At 36.2% G+C, this 16,950-nt stretch overlaps 1 protein-coding gene across 2 annotated transcripts in view; it reads right to left on the bottom strand.

The window, feature by feature from the left end:
- The window catches only part of Rph (Rabphilin), a 652,346-nt gene that overhangs the window by 486,085 nt on the left and 149,311 nt on the right, over positions 1-16,950 (bottom strand). For both annotated transcript variants that reach the window (XM_069824012.1, XM_069824022.1), the window contains exon 2: positions 14,517-14,627. The gene's annotated coding sequence lies outside the window, so the exon portion shown is untranslated. The remainder of the gene's footprint in view (positions 1-14,516; positions 14,628-16,950) is intronic.

The raw sequence follows: 16,950 nt of genomic DNA, 5'->3' as shown, positions 1-16,950 counted from the left end.
GCCTCATCTAAGAATTAACATTTAGCATTTGGCTTGTGACGTTTACAGAATTCCGGCGTCCTCATAACGTCTTCCTGCTTGGTCCGCTTCTTTCAGGTACCGAACGTGTCAGCAGAATCTTAAGGCGATGATATCATATCCAATAAATAGAACATCACCTCTGATTGAATTTCTGCCTAATATGTAGAGTCTTAGACAAAAAAAATTACCTGCAAGTCCCCTTTGGAAGACTTCGGTTGATTCCGTGAGAGCTTACTCTTAAAAGGAATTTCTTGTGCACGACTCCGCTCTGTATTCCTTTGTTTTGTTTGTTTGTTGCTTTTTCTGTCTCTTTATAGGTCAGGTGTTATGAATAATCTATGACGAAAATATATTCAAGGAATTAATTAGGTGCAAAATAAACATACTTTCTCTAGTAGTGTAAGTCCACTACGGACTTAGACAAATCCACGCTACAGGATAGCGGTCATTTTTTGTGTCTAAGGCTGTACAATTTTACTGTACATCTACTGTCAAGCAGTACATCTCACTTGATATGTATCACAATAAGAACAATTGTTTGTATATATCTGAAGTCTGATTAGTATAATATGTAGTAATGGCGATATATGCTATGGAGGGGGAAAGGAATTGGTCACCCTACACCATTATATCCTGGCTTAGTTGCCTTGTAAGTGGTGTTTTGTTGGGATTACTTGTGAGGTTCAGACTTGTCTTCACACAGTTGACTAAACAACAACAACAAAGAGAACATTTTCTTTCAGGAAGAAAACGTTTTCAAATGTGCCAATACCACAACTACTGGATTAAAAAAAGAGAGGAAATTACGCGATAAAACACGGTAATTTATGGTATTTCAACTTATCAACATCCATTTATCAGGACAATACATTATTACTTTTATTACAGTATTTTATTACAATATTAAGTGCATTTTTGTCCTGATTCTTATATTATCACAATATGCTATTAGGAGTTATTGTAAATCTTCTTTTTCTGCACCTACAGAAAATTCACCAGGAAACATTATTTCGCTTAAGTAAATACTGTTCATCTTTTACTATTATAGATCGAACGCGATTTCCGAGGAAATAGCGTGTACATTTCCCCTGAATCGAGCATGGGAAGGTTTTGTATTGCATAGTATGGACAGACAACATAGACTCAATGTTAGACCATTACTATACAGCTGACATCCATTCAATGCAGTTTAGTTCAGTTTGTGGCTGTACAGTAGGCCTACACATTAGAACAGATAATTTTCATTTATGATACGCATATTACGAAGAAATCGCACAAAAAGTGTCTTGCTGTACTTCCAGCAATCGACAGTTGTAGCGCTTATAATAAGGTAAGCCAATAATTAATTTATACAGTAAAGTAATGGTATTAAGTCGAATTTTATTCCCGAAGCTGACGCGATGAATTACCGCTAAGAGGGCCCTGAATTGCTCATGCCACTTTTTGAGCGGCACCGTAATAAGCGAACCTGTATCCAGACGTACACCCGGTATGTAATTTCTGCTTCGCAGTATTTTTACGTCGTGCAACAAAGTTTCAGTTGGTGTAATAGGCCTATCCTCCTGAGTTCTGAGGCACTTGTTGTTTTATTTTTAAAGTCCAATATAATTCCAAACTTCAAAGGAAAAGTCACTGACATAAGGAAAATTGCTAAAAAAATTCTGCAGGTTACAGTTTGGGCACAAATGCAGGTATTTGTACTATACTTCGGTTCTCTGCACATACAGTTGGCCTACATCATAATCATGTATGAAGTATAGTATAGTGTACTATACTCTCAAGACTCGGGAGACTATGTCGTATGTGATTTATGAACGATAGATCTTCGCGTCATTTTAATCGAATTTTTAAATAAATAATGAATGGTTTGGTCGTGGAATATCCTTGCGATCACACAATATTATAGTATGAGGCGACATCACAATTGCACAAATTATTTTCATATTCATATCTAAAAAATGACGAAACCTAAGACACTTTCTTGGGATATTTTTGATTCCATTCTCCAGAAGAACATGTTAAAGAAGTATGTCGGTCGAATTTTGTAACAATCTATAAGTATACAACTTCCGGGTCTAGAAATTCTCTTCATTTCAGATCTCAAGACGCTGCGAGTACTTAAACAAATTTAAATAATACTTACAAACAAATACTTAATCTTGGTGAAGTAATATATACAAATTGAAAGGGGCGATAGGATGCACTTAAATGGATAGAAAGCCTATATTACGTTTTTTTATTAAATGCACGGTTAAATATAAAATTAAGTTGGAAATTTCAGCAGTCTGGCAACATCGCCGGTAACACAATCCTCTTTCTTTTTGTGATACAGATGTAAGAGGTCAACGAACTCAGGTCTGTCCCCCTACATGAACTACCTCTCACCTTCCTCTATGGCTACAATGTTGCAATCTGGTTTCATCGTTCAGTGAAATTGATGGTTTTAAAGTTAATTTTACACGAAAGCCGTCCACGTTACTGCAATACGTCAGGGGGATGATTCTTTATTAGATTTTCTATCGATATGGACAATAATCACGATCCTATTCGCAATAGTTACCGAAGAAGAGTGTTAAACATTTTTGGGGGGGGGCATTTTTTTTCTAAGAAAACTATGAACAAATATGATATTACACTTTTTTGTTACATAAAACATGAGCTATTAGCTCTGAAAATCTGCAAGGTTATTTCACTTCCCGTGTGTGAGTGTGAGTATATCTCTTTCGAAAGGACATACATTGATCCTCGCACTGGGCCTATCCAAGAACGATATCTCAAATTAAAGAGTGTAAAGCACTGAAATATATTCAACATTTCTTTATTCCGTGACTTTATATCATGGAAACAGCAACCTTCTACTCTTTATTAATTCACAATTCCCTATCGCTCTCTTGCATAACATGACTGCCATTAACCTTGGTACGTTACTACTAGATATAACTACAAAATACAGAACTTAGTCAGCACAGCTATTAATAATATCCTAAAACTGCGAAAGAAAACATCAACTCTTTAGATGACTAGCAATAATCCGAGATACTTAAGGTTAACTTAACGCAATTTCCAAATAGGACAATGCTTGTTTAAGTTTTTAACCAGGTGTGAAAGGCTTATAATAAAATATGGTACTTAGACTAATGCCCTCGAAGGGGACAACTTCACATCACGAACGCTCGGTAACAACTGAGAAAATTGCAAAGGGTATTTTTTCCTTCATATTCTTGTCACAGAAATATGAAAATCTGAATGAAGACCATTATATGCCAGAATAATGCAATGGTGTTAGGGAAATAATAGGAAATATTTTTAAATACAGAGTGTACCGTAAGAAATGTCACTAATTTCAGGGGGTTATTCTTTCATGTAGTTCAAACAAAAAGCTTAATACAATTTTTCTTGTATTTTGCTTCTTTTTCGAAAAAAAAAATGGTTTTATCTGAAACATTTCATAGCGTGTTTTGGAAAAGCCATTGATTTAATTTCAGATACGCTCAGTTAATTTAAGAGAGCAGTGTATTGTGATAATAAATTATTGAAAGAATTTTAGCTTTGTCCTCTAAATGTGCAGAAATTTGATCCGTACAAATGTAATATTTTAAAATTCCTTTTCAGAACGAAAAGGAACATTTGTTCTGATCAAATTTCTGCACATTTAAAGGACAAATCTAAAATTCTTTCAATCATTTATTACCATAATACACTGCTCTCTTAAATTGACTGATCATACTGAGAATTAAATCAGTGGCTTTCCCAAAACACGCTATGAAATGTTTTGTGTGAAACTATTTTTATCTCGAAAAGGAAGTAAAGGCGAGCAAAATTGTATTAATTTTTTTTGTTTGAAATATTTCACAGAATAATCCCCTAAAATTAATGACATTACTTACGGTTCATCCTGTATAGAGTATACAGATAAAATAAACACAAAATGAATTCCACTGCAGTTTTATCTTTACTCTAAAGGATTTTCCAGTAATTAGCAGTACATAGAGTAATATATTTACCGAATGAATCCAATATTCAAATGCTTGCAGGATTAGGTTGTTCGCAGAAAGAGATAGTACACTTTGCCCTCTGAAGTCATCAATGATTCTTATATTTTAAGTTTATTTATCTTTCTAAACGTATCACAAAAAAGATTTCCTTTCTTTTTTCGCTCATTAATATTTCGTTAAGTTATAAGCAGCGTTATATCTATAGATAATACAAAAGTGCTGTTCATTGGACGATAAATTACAAGCAGTGCAGTTTAGAGTTAATTTTATCCGAAGTAATTGAAGAGCACGAGTGATATTTGTTCAAACCATAAGAAAATAAAATGCTCATGTATAATATTAATAAGCTAAGCATGTAAACAAGAAATACCGTTTAAACAATAGATTAAGTACATTAAACTCACCATCTTTCTTTATAACCATTTTGTTTTCAATGCAACTTAATCATGCCGAATTTTCACGCTTCGAGTTTGTTCGTTTCCCAGTGATGCCAAACACAGCCAGTTGTTAACACATTTAATAACCTAGTTCGCTATTTTGTCGTTATCCAAGAGTTGATATGGCACTGTCGAAAGTTGTTATACTACTAATAATCATAATATAAGTATTCACAAAGCACTTCAATCAATTTGTCACGATTTTTATAAGAACTGCAGATGACCTTGAGATCTTAGCTGCAACTGACCTACATATAGAAAAATCAATATTTATTCTGTATTACGTAAAAACAATACGTACAAATTATGAAGTCAATATAAAGAAGTTATTAAAACACAACTGTAGGAAGATCATTTATACAGTAAATAAACAACAAATTATTTATAACCACAAGTAAAAAACAAAGTATTTAAACTCCCAAGACTTTCCGCTTTTAATTATATTTTTTATATCTTCTCTCAACGGCCAGCGAGGTTTGTTTTGTAAGTGGTTGTAATTTGATGAGTATTATCACTGTAATATGGTTGTTAATTAATACTGATTCCACAAAAAAATGACTGCCGGTTAGGTGCGATAATTTATATGCGATAAAATGTGTGATAATACTACGTTGCCGTACGCGACTGATTAGTTGAAATTCAACAGATTGTTACACTCTAATGGCGAATGTGTGTATGAGTGAAATAGTATTTTAATTATTGTTCCAGCTGTCAAAGATTGTGCTATTAACAAATTTGTATCTTTATTAATGTTTTCTTTGAATGTTATTTCTTTAATTTAAAAACCGGTTAACACACTACGACAAGAAATACATAAATAACTATCTATATACACTAAGCGCAGAGAATAAATAGATTTGTGGAATTCTTACACGTCGATACGCATTTAAACTGGAATAATCAAGTAACTCATATTATAAAAAAGTGCTTTCCATACTACATTCTTTAAAGAGCATTCGAAAATTTCTCCCGCTATCACTCAAAAAAATACTAGTGGAAACACTTTTAATGCCCCACTTTGATTATTGTGATTTTCTACTGACTGACTTCAATGCCAACCAGTCGCAAAGATTACAATGTGTTCATAATTCTTATGTTCGCTTCGTCTGCGATGTCCGTCGTGCTGACCACATTACCCCATCCTTCCAATCTCTAAACTGAACGTAGAAATTTTCATTCCCTTGTGCTCCTTTTCCAAGTCCTTCACACCTCTACACCTACCTACCTTGCCTCCCGTTTCAGTTACCTATCATAGTATTACAATCTCTTTACATGCACGCAAAATAGCCTCATACTAGCCATACCAATACACAAGACATTATCGTATTCATCATCATACACAATCTCGCTGTCGCGCTTGTGGAATACCCTACCCAGTCACATCAGAGACTGTCGGAATTTAACAGTGTTCAAAAACAAACTCATTAAGCATTTTCTTACTGCGTAGAGTGTCATGCAGTAAAGTGAGTATACTAACTCATTGCAAATGTTTTGAAATTGTTACTGTTTTGTTCCGCTTTATATTTACACAGTCAGCTACTTACTTCTAGATATTTAATCGTTTTTCTTAATCACTAATATAACTTATTAGGTAAACAATATACTGTATTAGTACCTTTTGTACCCATTGTGATCTTATCTTCCTACTACCAGTATGTATGTATGTATATATATATATATATATACATACATACATACATACATACATATAATTATTTCTCTCATTCTTATTGCGTGTTTTTTGTATTTGTATCTGCAATTTTACTACTATTTATTTTCTTCTTCTCTCTGAATTTTTTTCTTGTAGCCTATATGTTTATCTGTATTCTGGTCGTGTAGTAGAGGTGGTCTGACAACCTTAACTGCGCCAGATTAAATAAATAAAATAAATAAAGAATAACAAATATAGTCATGTTGTATTCACTGCCTTGGTTCTGTAGCAGTGGTTCGATTAGCAGTATGCGCAGTGGAAGTGATAGATTATATTTCGTTCAATGGGACTTTGTCCCTTGTCATGTGAGGTCTTATGTTTTCTCACCCGTGGCCACGCTGATCAAATGATCAAGTTGTTACTTAAAGACTTTTAATATTCCGTATTTATGTAACAATCGCTCCTCTATTACGTACTAAAATATTCCGATGCTCACAGCTGATTTACAGTATAGTTGCTATTACTTATTGAATGCCCTATAGCAGTTCTTCGAATGAAGTTACGATAGAAATAATCGATTCCACGAAATTTTTCTTTCTTACCGTTATGAATAACACTACTGGTAGCAGCACTGGTTCCTTTTAGTAGGTTCTCATCCACACCATCCTTGAAATATCTAAACACATTTTCAACTATCTGAATCACTGGAGAAGAGTGGCAAAGAAGGCCTTGTGGTTTAACTATGCCACTAAAAGTAAAACATTACACATTCTATATCGTTACCGTTGAAACTACGAAGTATTTGCAGTAACATTTTGTCCGATAAAGGAATATGTTTAGTAATAGGGATCAAATTAAAGTTTACAATTTTCGCCGTTATCGTAGGTATCGTTTAGGGTAGTGAATAATTTGATGTCATTGAATTATGTGCCATTATAATGCATACTCCTAGCACAGCAACTAATTTTGCTATTAATCTAAGTCGTTACTGCAATATTACACAGATTAGTGATCAAATCAACTGACTAAATAGACACCGCAAGTGTACCATAGGAAGGTGGCTAATTCGATAACCTACTTAATAATCTTTGCTATAAATGTAATCTAGAGTAATGATTTACTACAGTACGCATCAGATATAGTCACTAATTCAATTCATTTTTGGAACAATTGGATAATGCGGACGCTAGACCAAACCCCGAAGATGCTGCCTCTGGTTACCGGGTCGTACCGAGTCGTGTGAAACAAAAGACAATTGAAATAGTGGTAGTAAAATTCGCGACTCTATTCTTAAATAATTGACTCCACTAGTCAAGTGTAAGGTTTACGAAGCATAACGGCGGCGTTTTGAATGTACTGAAAGAATATGCAAATGTAGTAAGATCTTACAGTATTATTATTGTTATCCAAATATTGTAACCCCATTTTACTCTTTGGTATATTAGGGTTGTAATTTGTTACATATTAAATGCATTATACAGAAATAATATACAATAGCAAAAAGTAGGAGAAGGATTGAGTTATAGTTACAATATAAATACATAAATTAATATACAGGGCATATAAAAAGTCCGGTAACACTTTCAATATTTTATTACACAAAAACTACATATGATAGCACTTTCAAACACACGTCAGTTTAAAGTCAAACTCTCAAAGTTCTGTTTACACCTTACAGAGATTCAATGTGTGAACCATGAGTGACTCGGAAAATTAACAAGCACAACTGTCGTGTTTGGGATACACAGAAACCTCACACAATCATTGAACATGAGCGTGATTCACCAAAGGTGAATGTTTTCTGCGCGTTGTCACAACGAAAACTGTACGGACCTTTCTTCTTTATTGGGGCTACTGTGACTGGACATTCATATCTGGACATGTTGGAGCAATGGTTGGTGCCCTAACTTAGAGAAGATCTCGATGACGATTTCATCTTTCAGCAAGATGGGGCTCCGCCACATTTCCACAATGCAGTACGTGCTTACCTGAATACGGAGATGTCTGATCGTTAGATAGGACGTGCTGGAGTAAGGGACAGATGTTTCATGATATGGCCACCAAGGTCACCCGATATGACTGCATGTGACTTTCTTCTATGGGGGTACTTAAAGGACCGTTTGTTTGTACCGGCTTTGCCACGTGATTTAGAGGAACTAAAAGCAGAATTCGAGAAGCTGCCGCCACGGTCACAGAGGATATGCTGAAAAGGGTATGGGAAGTGTTTGATTATCGTTTCTACATCTGCCGAGTCACTCGTGGTTCACACATTGCATCTCTGTAAGGTGTAAACAGAACTTTGAGAGTTTGACTTTAAACTGATGTGTGTTAGAAAGTGCTATCATTTGTAGTTTTTGTGTTATAAAATATTGAAAGTGTTACCGGACTTTTGATATGCCCTGTACAGTAAACAATACTAAAGACATCATACAAAAATTACATGAATTAGAAATTATAAACGAAAGTGTAGAGATATTGGAAGAATAAATTTGCAAACTGTAGGCCTATAATAATAATCCGTGGCGCTACAGCCCGTGAAGGGCCTAGACCGATCAGCCGGCTGCTGGCCTCACGCCCACATGCCAAAGCAGAGGTGGAGGATCATCCAATCAGAATGGAGGTATCGTGTGGTTAGCACGATGATCCCCCAGCCGTTATAGCTGGCATTCGCAACCGGATTTCGCTACCTATCGTAGCTCCCCAAGTACATCACGATGCTGGATGGGCACCGGTCCCATACACTGACCGAAATTTCACGAGAAAATTTCTTTCCCCATGAGGACTCGAACCAGCGCGCATTCCGTAGCGCGAGCCCTAGGCAGGATGCCTTGGACCGCGACGCCAAGGCGCGGGACAAACTGTAGGCCTATACAAAATTTAAAACAATAATAAAGAAATAATGCACAAAATTGACTTAATTACAAATTAAATACGTAATAAGGGAAGTCGGGGGAATATGGGCACCTTAGTACTATTTCGGGTGCAATATCTCTCGATTTCCTCTAATAATTAATTTTACAGTGTGGATATGTTTCTTAACAATTTAGCTACATTATATAAGAATCCTGACTGCTTACTCCTAAACGTATGCAAGTAAAACTGCAAAATGCAAGTTAATGTGTTTTGCCCATATTCCTCCGAGTGTCACAGTCAACTGAAAGAAGTGAAAAAACATTTTAAATACTTCAAAATATAAATGTATTAACTATATTATATATTGTAAATGCAATTTGTGAAGGTTACTACGTAAGGCCTTTAGCAGATGATGTGACTCTTTGGCGATGAATGACGTTTGGTGATTCTAAGACATTTGAATCAGTGGAAGGAACTGTATGAATTGTAGGTTTGTCACCTGATGCTGCAGTGCCAATGTAAGGATAATCAGGAATGACACTCATGTGCAGTGGAAAAGGGCCTGAAGCTCGGAAGGCATTTACAGCCAGACATACATTAACACATCTGTTCCATGCTTCTTTGACAATGGAAGCAAACTCGACCTTCGTAAAAGGTATCCTATGTTGCCTGAAGAAAGCTGTAGCACCACTGTTGTAAGCTTTCTTCAGAGGACCAAACAGACCCTTATCTGCTGATTTAAGTCAGTCTGTAGTGTGTGGAGGAAGACAAAACATGCATAATCCGTTTTCTACTGCAAAAGTTGAGTGTCAGGATTACAACTGTGTGAATCACGTCCATCTACTACCAAAAATTGCAGGTGCATGCTTACTGATGTTGAAATAAACAACGAAGTTCTTGATTATTAAGAAAAATATACGAGGTGTGATCATTAAATTCCGAGATTGTGTCTGCTGTGGGCGAAGGGATCACGTGATTGACACGCGTGCGCAGCAGTGACACTAGACGACCTTGAAGAGACACGACACCAAGTTTCGAAGCGCTATCTTCATTGAGACCTGTGTTACACAAAGTTTTGTCAGCACGTGCATCCGCGCATTTGCGAAATCACGATGGACTCGAAATTGGAGCAGAGAGCCAACGTGAAATTCTTTGGGAAATCGGCAACCGTAACCCATGGAATGTTGAAGCAAGCTTACGGGAACGAAGCAGTGAGTCAGGCGAGGTGTTTTGAGTGACATTCGCGTTTCAGAAATGGCACAACGTCGCTGAAGGAACACGAGAGGCCAGGTCGACCACACACGTGCAACACTGCCGAAAATGTCGAAAAAATTCGACAAATTGTGCATAATGATCCTCACGTCCATTTTGAATATAAACGACCACAACTCCGGACAAATGCAACGACGACACTGCGGCAGTTCACAGAGCTCACAGAGCTCTCGTAACACTCCAGTTTTGCACCCGCAATAAGATAGTCGTTGCTCCTCGCCCCCTTATTCACCATCTTTGGCCACCTGCGACTTTTTATTTCCGACGATGAAATTCAAGTTAAAGGGTCACCGTTTTGGCATTGTGAAGGAGATCCAACGCGAATCGCAGAAGATGCTTGACAGGCTTCAAGAATGCGACTTCCAGAAGGCATTCCAAAAATGGCAGACACATTGGGATGATTGTATAACTGCCCAAATGAACTACCTTGAAGGGAATGGCAGCCAAATTTAAATGAGGTAATTTTATTTCCAGTTATGGGACAGGACTCGGAATTTAATGATCACACCTCATATCTCCGTTAATGTAGGCAGACTGCTTGTTGAAGTACACCTTACTGACAGCAGGCAGCTGTTCTTTCAGTCATTATTGTCCTCATTTCTTTTATAATGATATTTGGAGGAAAGTAGTTCCCTGCTGCATTGAAGCCGGCCAAAAGGGTAATGGTTTCTCCCTTTTCTTTAGGGTAAATACAATGCACCAATTTGTGTTCTTTGGGTGCAATGACATCTTTCGATCTTGTAATCATTTGTAGGCCATTTTCATCATGACTGAAGAGTCATTTTTATGAAGAGTTATGCTTGCCCATATTCCCCGGAACATTAGCGCCCATATTATCCCGACATGTAGGGTTTACTTTCAACAGTTGGCTCTACCGTAAACTATTCACAAAACAACGTCTGACGCAATAGAACGGCAGTTAAAGATGTGTATTCCGTATGTATACTAATAGATTTCAACTATTTTCTAAAGTTCATGTGCAATCTATTGAATATAACATATCTAAAATAAGTATTGTGAAATTGTAGTATATTTTGAAGTCAATACTCACGTTTTAGATGGCTGTTTTAACAACAATACGAGACATTACTGCACAGTGCGCTTCCCACAGCAACCATTACGATACTCTCACTTTATACTAACCTTTATTAGCGAAGAAACATAATTCCTTGCAAGAGATTCGACATGAAAAAGTAATATTGCCCATATTCCCCACGTGCCCATATTCCCCCGAATTCCCCTATACAGGTAATAACAATAAACAATAGGAATAAAATACGGAAATGACATTCAGTTACTTATTAATTATATATAAATACATGATTTCGAAATAACAGCAAAAAGATAACACAAAAAATAACTTACAGTTAAATTTTCGATACGTGATTTGCGACAATGGAGAGATAAAAACAAAATTACTTATGGTTACAAACTATATGTCTATCATAAAACACTGAACAATAGTAATATCCATAATACAAACATATTTACTATTGTTATTATTACTATTACTACTATTATTTCCCAAAGATAGAGAACTTGTTTTAGATAGTGTATTAGGATTTTATATTATCAATAATTTACACACACACTTAACAGTTACAATCCTGCGTAGATGTGATGTATGAACTCTCTGAATTGTTTATAAGAGCATTTTTTTCCGAAGTAAATGGTAAAATGGTGTGCAGTAATTTAAATTTCAGTCCGAGATATATCTTAAAAATGCCTTTTTTTTTTTTTTTTTTTTCGAAAACTGGATAGTGAAAAATCAAATGGTTAATAGTCTGGCTATCTTTGCATATGCACATAGATTTTTCTGCACTTTTGAATCTAAATCTTTCAACATAGGAAACGAATTTTCTATGACCGGTCAAAAATTGAATGATGAAGAAATCGGGTGAAAATTAACTGCAACATACAGTAGTCGGTCTTGCACATTAAGAAAGAATGATTTCTTCGTCACAGAGCCTTTAAAGTAGAGTTCAGTATGTTTTTCACTTGAATGTAGTTGTGTGCTTGATCCTCTGCTTAATGTATGAAACAGGACAAATGGAATATTTATATTTTGAGTTTGGTGAGGCTGCTTGCTTCGCTAATGTATCCGCTCTTTTGTTTCCTTCGGTATCTGTGTGACCACGCACCCAAAATAAGCAAATACGACCTTCAAAATTTAAGGAGTAGGGATCTAATTTCGACGGCTATGGAATGCATGTTGTATTTATCGTCTATGGTTTGTAAAGCAGATTGAGAGTCGCTATGTATACCTGAATAATCCCGTTGGTAATGCACCATTTCACTGCTTGCAAGATGGCAAATAGTTCCAACTTCAGTAGTGTTATAATAAGCAACAAAAGCACAGCCCACCAAGGTGACGTCTTTCTCCTTCTGCATCCGAGAGCTATTCGTACAAATGTTGTATTCATGTCGATCTGTACATGTATTTGATGCACGGAGATAATATTTTCGGATGGCCAGTTGATTGAAATTGTGACCTCTTTTCCATCTCAAGATGTGATTCTTGTTCTAAAAATATATTATTTCTTTTGGAGTCAGTGACTTCGACTCTAACCATGGCTGTTAAAAACAATGGTGGTATACCCGCAATCTGCGTCTGTCGATGCGGTTCTGTAAGCCTTCGTGATTCGTAGAATGAATCCACGATGAATTTGTATTAATTTGTTTTGAACCCATTTTTTGTGACGTATATTTTGAAATGCCGAGACACAGTACAATAACAGTCGTTCGAAAGCACCATGATACATTGTTCGCAGTACTTCAGGACTACAGTAAGACCCCAGGTTGGTGTGGTGACCCTATGTAAGACAGATTGAAACTGGTGTGATTTAGTGACTAGTGAATCAATATGTGCCTTAAAAGACATACTTTGTCGAGAGTGACGCCTAAATACAAAAGTGTGTCTAGTAAGTCAATATCCTTCATGTCCATCTGTGTGTGTGGTAGGTCGTAATTTCTTTTTCTTGTAATCAGCCACGATTTTCTCTTAAGGAGGTTGAATTGCAGTTTGTTGTCTTATAGTAAGTTATAGATCTTATACTGTAATAAGTTATCACAACGAAATGAAGGAAAAAAAGTTGTGGTTCAGGGGATATCATTGAAATGTACAAAAGCAAATTTGCAGTTAATGTTCGCCAAGCGTTAAGTACGTAATTATGACGGCGTTGCCGTATTATTTTTGATCTAGAGAAAATACTTCGTCTTTTACGAAAAAGCTTTTAGCGGTCATGAAATTATTCACCGCTTTCATCACATTAGTGTTTATTAATATTAGGAAACAAAAATGGTCATAATGGCCATGACCGACTAGAAACATCGATAGTCAAGAGATAAACCCATTCGCCTTTGATGAAACAAAATCAAATGCGAGAGAGCTTGTACTAGTAGTTCCAAATAAAATGGACAGAAGTTTCCAGAAGGAAATGAGAAAAAGGTACAATTCTTGCGTCGGATCTTACAAAAGATCAACAATAGAGAACTGAATGTTAACATCTCCTGTCACTTGGCTATCCTCTCAACTAAACTAACCTTGTCACATTCCTCGGCCACATGTCACTTACCTATCTCGTCATCAAACCCTCTCTAACCTTGTCACATTGCACAATCTCATGTCATTTAGTTACCACGTCATCTAATATTTACGAAAATACAAGCAGGAGGAGAGTAAAACATAGTCGAACATAAGATTCTTTGGTAATAAGAATACTCTTCTAAAATTCATCAAATTTCAGCTATTGTGTGATATTAACAACACTAAAAAATTTTACACAACAGAACACGAACACTTTTATACAATGTTCCTGTATTGATATACAGAGCGAACAATTGGTTGTTGAACAGCAAACAAAAGCGCATGCATAATTACGAAACCAGAGATGAGATTTCCACGCTCCTTTGCTAATTGCTCCCTCATACAAGTACGAATATTTTATGTAATAGAGAAAATTGAACTTCAAGAACTTATTGCACCTAGCAAGGAATTAATATTCATTATTTATTTACATAATATATCGTGAAAAGAATACTATTTCCCTTTCAGTTAAACAAATCATGTGAAACAAGACCTCCCTCAATGAATCGACCAAAGAACTGACAATATGGCTTCTAACATCTCTATTTAAAGCTCAATCTCTCCCCTTCAATTTCCAGACGAGTGTGCACGTCGTTGATGCTTTTATACGCTGAACATACGCATTCCATCAATCATACTGCCCATTCCCTTAACGCAACAGTCCAAGATTGAGTACGATGTCATTGTGTGGAACCACTGACCTGATTCAGTAGATGTCCAGCAGCGCGGATACCGAGTCAATAGTGTCGTCCCAACAGGGAAGGGCGCACGTTGACCACGCAAGTGTCGACACTTTCCTACCGGATATCAGCCTGAAAAGAGAAAAGAACACGCACAAAATTAGTGGCACTAGTTCAACCTCGTAATATTACATTTTTAAAGTCTATAATACTATTCTGTAGTACTTACGAACTCTAAATAAAATGAGTTACAACAAAGTACGCACAAATGAAATACCAAACTGGTTCAAAGTTATAACCCACTACAGCAGGAGCGGCAAAGACTCTCGCGCATTTGAGCGAATCTTAAGGACTGTGTACGTGTCTCTTACCAAGGACGATGGAGAGTTGAGTGTACTGAGCAAGGGTTGAACAATAGTGGTGGTGCGTCATACGTGTCAGCGTTCAGGAATAACTTTATAATTGAAGAAATCTCAATAAATATTGTGTCCCATCTGATTTATTTACAGTATCGTAGTAGAAGTGAACCTATCTGTACTGTAAAAGGAATTTATTCTTAGAAACATATTTTATTTCGAAAAAGATACAGTATTTAAAACGTGTTACTTACTTGCTTACAAATGGCTTTTAAGGAACCCGCAGATTCATTCCCGCCCTCACATAAGCCCGCCATCGGTCCCTATCTTGTGCAAGACCAATCCAGTCTCTATCATTATATCCCACCTCCTTCAATTCCATTTTAATATTATCCTCCCATCTACGTCTCTGCCTTCCCAAAGGTCTTTTTCCCTCCGGTCTCCCAACTAACACTTTATATGCATTTCTGGATTCGCCCATACCTGCTACATGCCCTGCCCATCTCAAACGTCTGGATTTAATTTTCTAATTATGTCAGGTGAAGAATACAATGCGTGAAGTTCTGCGTTGTGTAATTTTCTCCATTCTCCTGTAACTTCATCCTTCTTAGCCCCAAATATTTTCCTGAGAACCTTATTCTCAAACACCCTTAATCTCTGTTCCTCTCTCAAAGCGAGTGTCCAAGTTTCACAACTATTTGTAGTTTTTTTTTACCAACAGAATAAACAAAACCAGTAATTCTTATTCGATAACAGTAAATAGATATTAATGTGGTTTGCACATTGCTTAAGTCAAAAATGTACTAAAACGATAGCATTAAAAATAACACACTTGTTTAATGAAAACAATTCGTGAAATTCTTTTTTCTATTCGTTTTGATTTTGGCAGGTTCATATTGACTTCTAATTTCATGGAAACTTCAAAAATAAGTCGGTCTACTCAATTACAGTACATTTTTTGTCTCGTCGACAAGACCTACGTATATTCAGAACTTATTTCCTGGAAGACTTACTTCATTTCTTAGTTTACTTTCGCAATATCCGGATTAAGATATTTTAATGCCGCAAGCTACGAAACAGCTTTTAATTTTGTACCCTTTATATTTGCTCTCAGTCTTGGCTTCATTACGCTTCGTTGTAGAGACGAACATTTTACAAGCATATGTACTACCAAACTCGGACAGTATACATAGGCTGCAAATTTACATAGTGTTGTCTTAAATAATGTTTTCTGCACATCATGTGTTTCTTGCATATTACATGTTGAGCATTTCCCCATTTTGCATTCCTAAAAAGGAATGTCATTCCCCAGTCGGGGTAAAAACTCTTTGAAAATTTACGCTTCTCTTCTTCCATGCACACCCTCGCTTAGTAGTCTTTCCCTTGTCAGGTGTGCTTAGTATCAGTGGAGCGCGTACGAGCGAGTGACGGACTAGTACCACTGTCTAGTATATACAGTCACGAAACTCAATATGTAGTAAATATGCATCCATAAATAGTTGCTAACCACTAGGATCGCTAATATCGCCTCATTATAGACAATGCGAAATAGTACCGGCACAGTCTATTGTTCCTAGCACCCTCACAACTCAAGCTTCGTGACTGTATATACTACACTGTGCTAGTGCTGACTCCTATGTGCAGACCATCATTCTTTATTTCAGCTGACGAAGCGCTTTCTCAACAACATTCAGAATTCCTTGATTTGGCTTAAGAAATACGTACAAACTGAAATTGAGCGGAAAACATTTTTTTTTTTTTATTTTCACAAGGCACAATGACAGACCAACTTATTAATATCTCACAACGCTCTCAATACAAGGAAGATCAAAACAAACATAAGTAATCATTTCAGCCGTCCTTTTATCAACTGTACCGCGCACTGATGTCTTACTCAAGAATGCATACCTGAAACTCGTGTAAGTACCAGCTAACTAGATAAAAAGAAAATTATTGTTTTCCGCTCAATTTTAGTAATTTGTACGTATTCCTCACTCAAATCAAGAAATTCTGAATAAATTTTGTGGAGAAAACGCACCGTCCGCTGGTAATAAATAACATGTTTTACCAAAGTCCACAAAAAAAATCTCTAATAATAA

The sequence above is a fragment of the Periplaneta americana genome, chromosome 1 (assembly GCF_040183065.1).
Source record: "Periplaneta americana isolate PAMFEO1 chromosome 1, P.americana_PAMFEO1_priV1, whole genome shotgun sequence".
Taxonomy (NCBI): domain Eukaryota; kingdom Metazoa; phylum Arthropoda; class Insecta; order Blattodea; family Blattidae; genus Periplaneta; species Periplaneta americana.
Note: the sequence above shows the minus strand (reverse complement) of the source record. Positions and strands in the feature narration are given on the sequence as shown.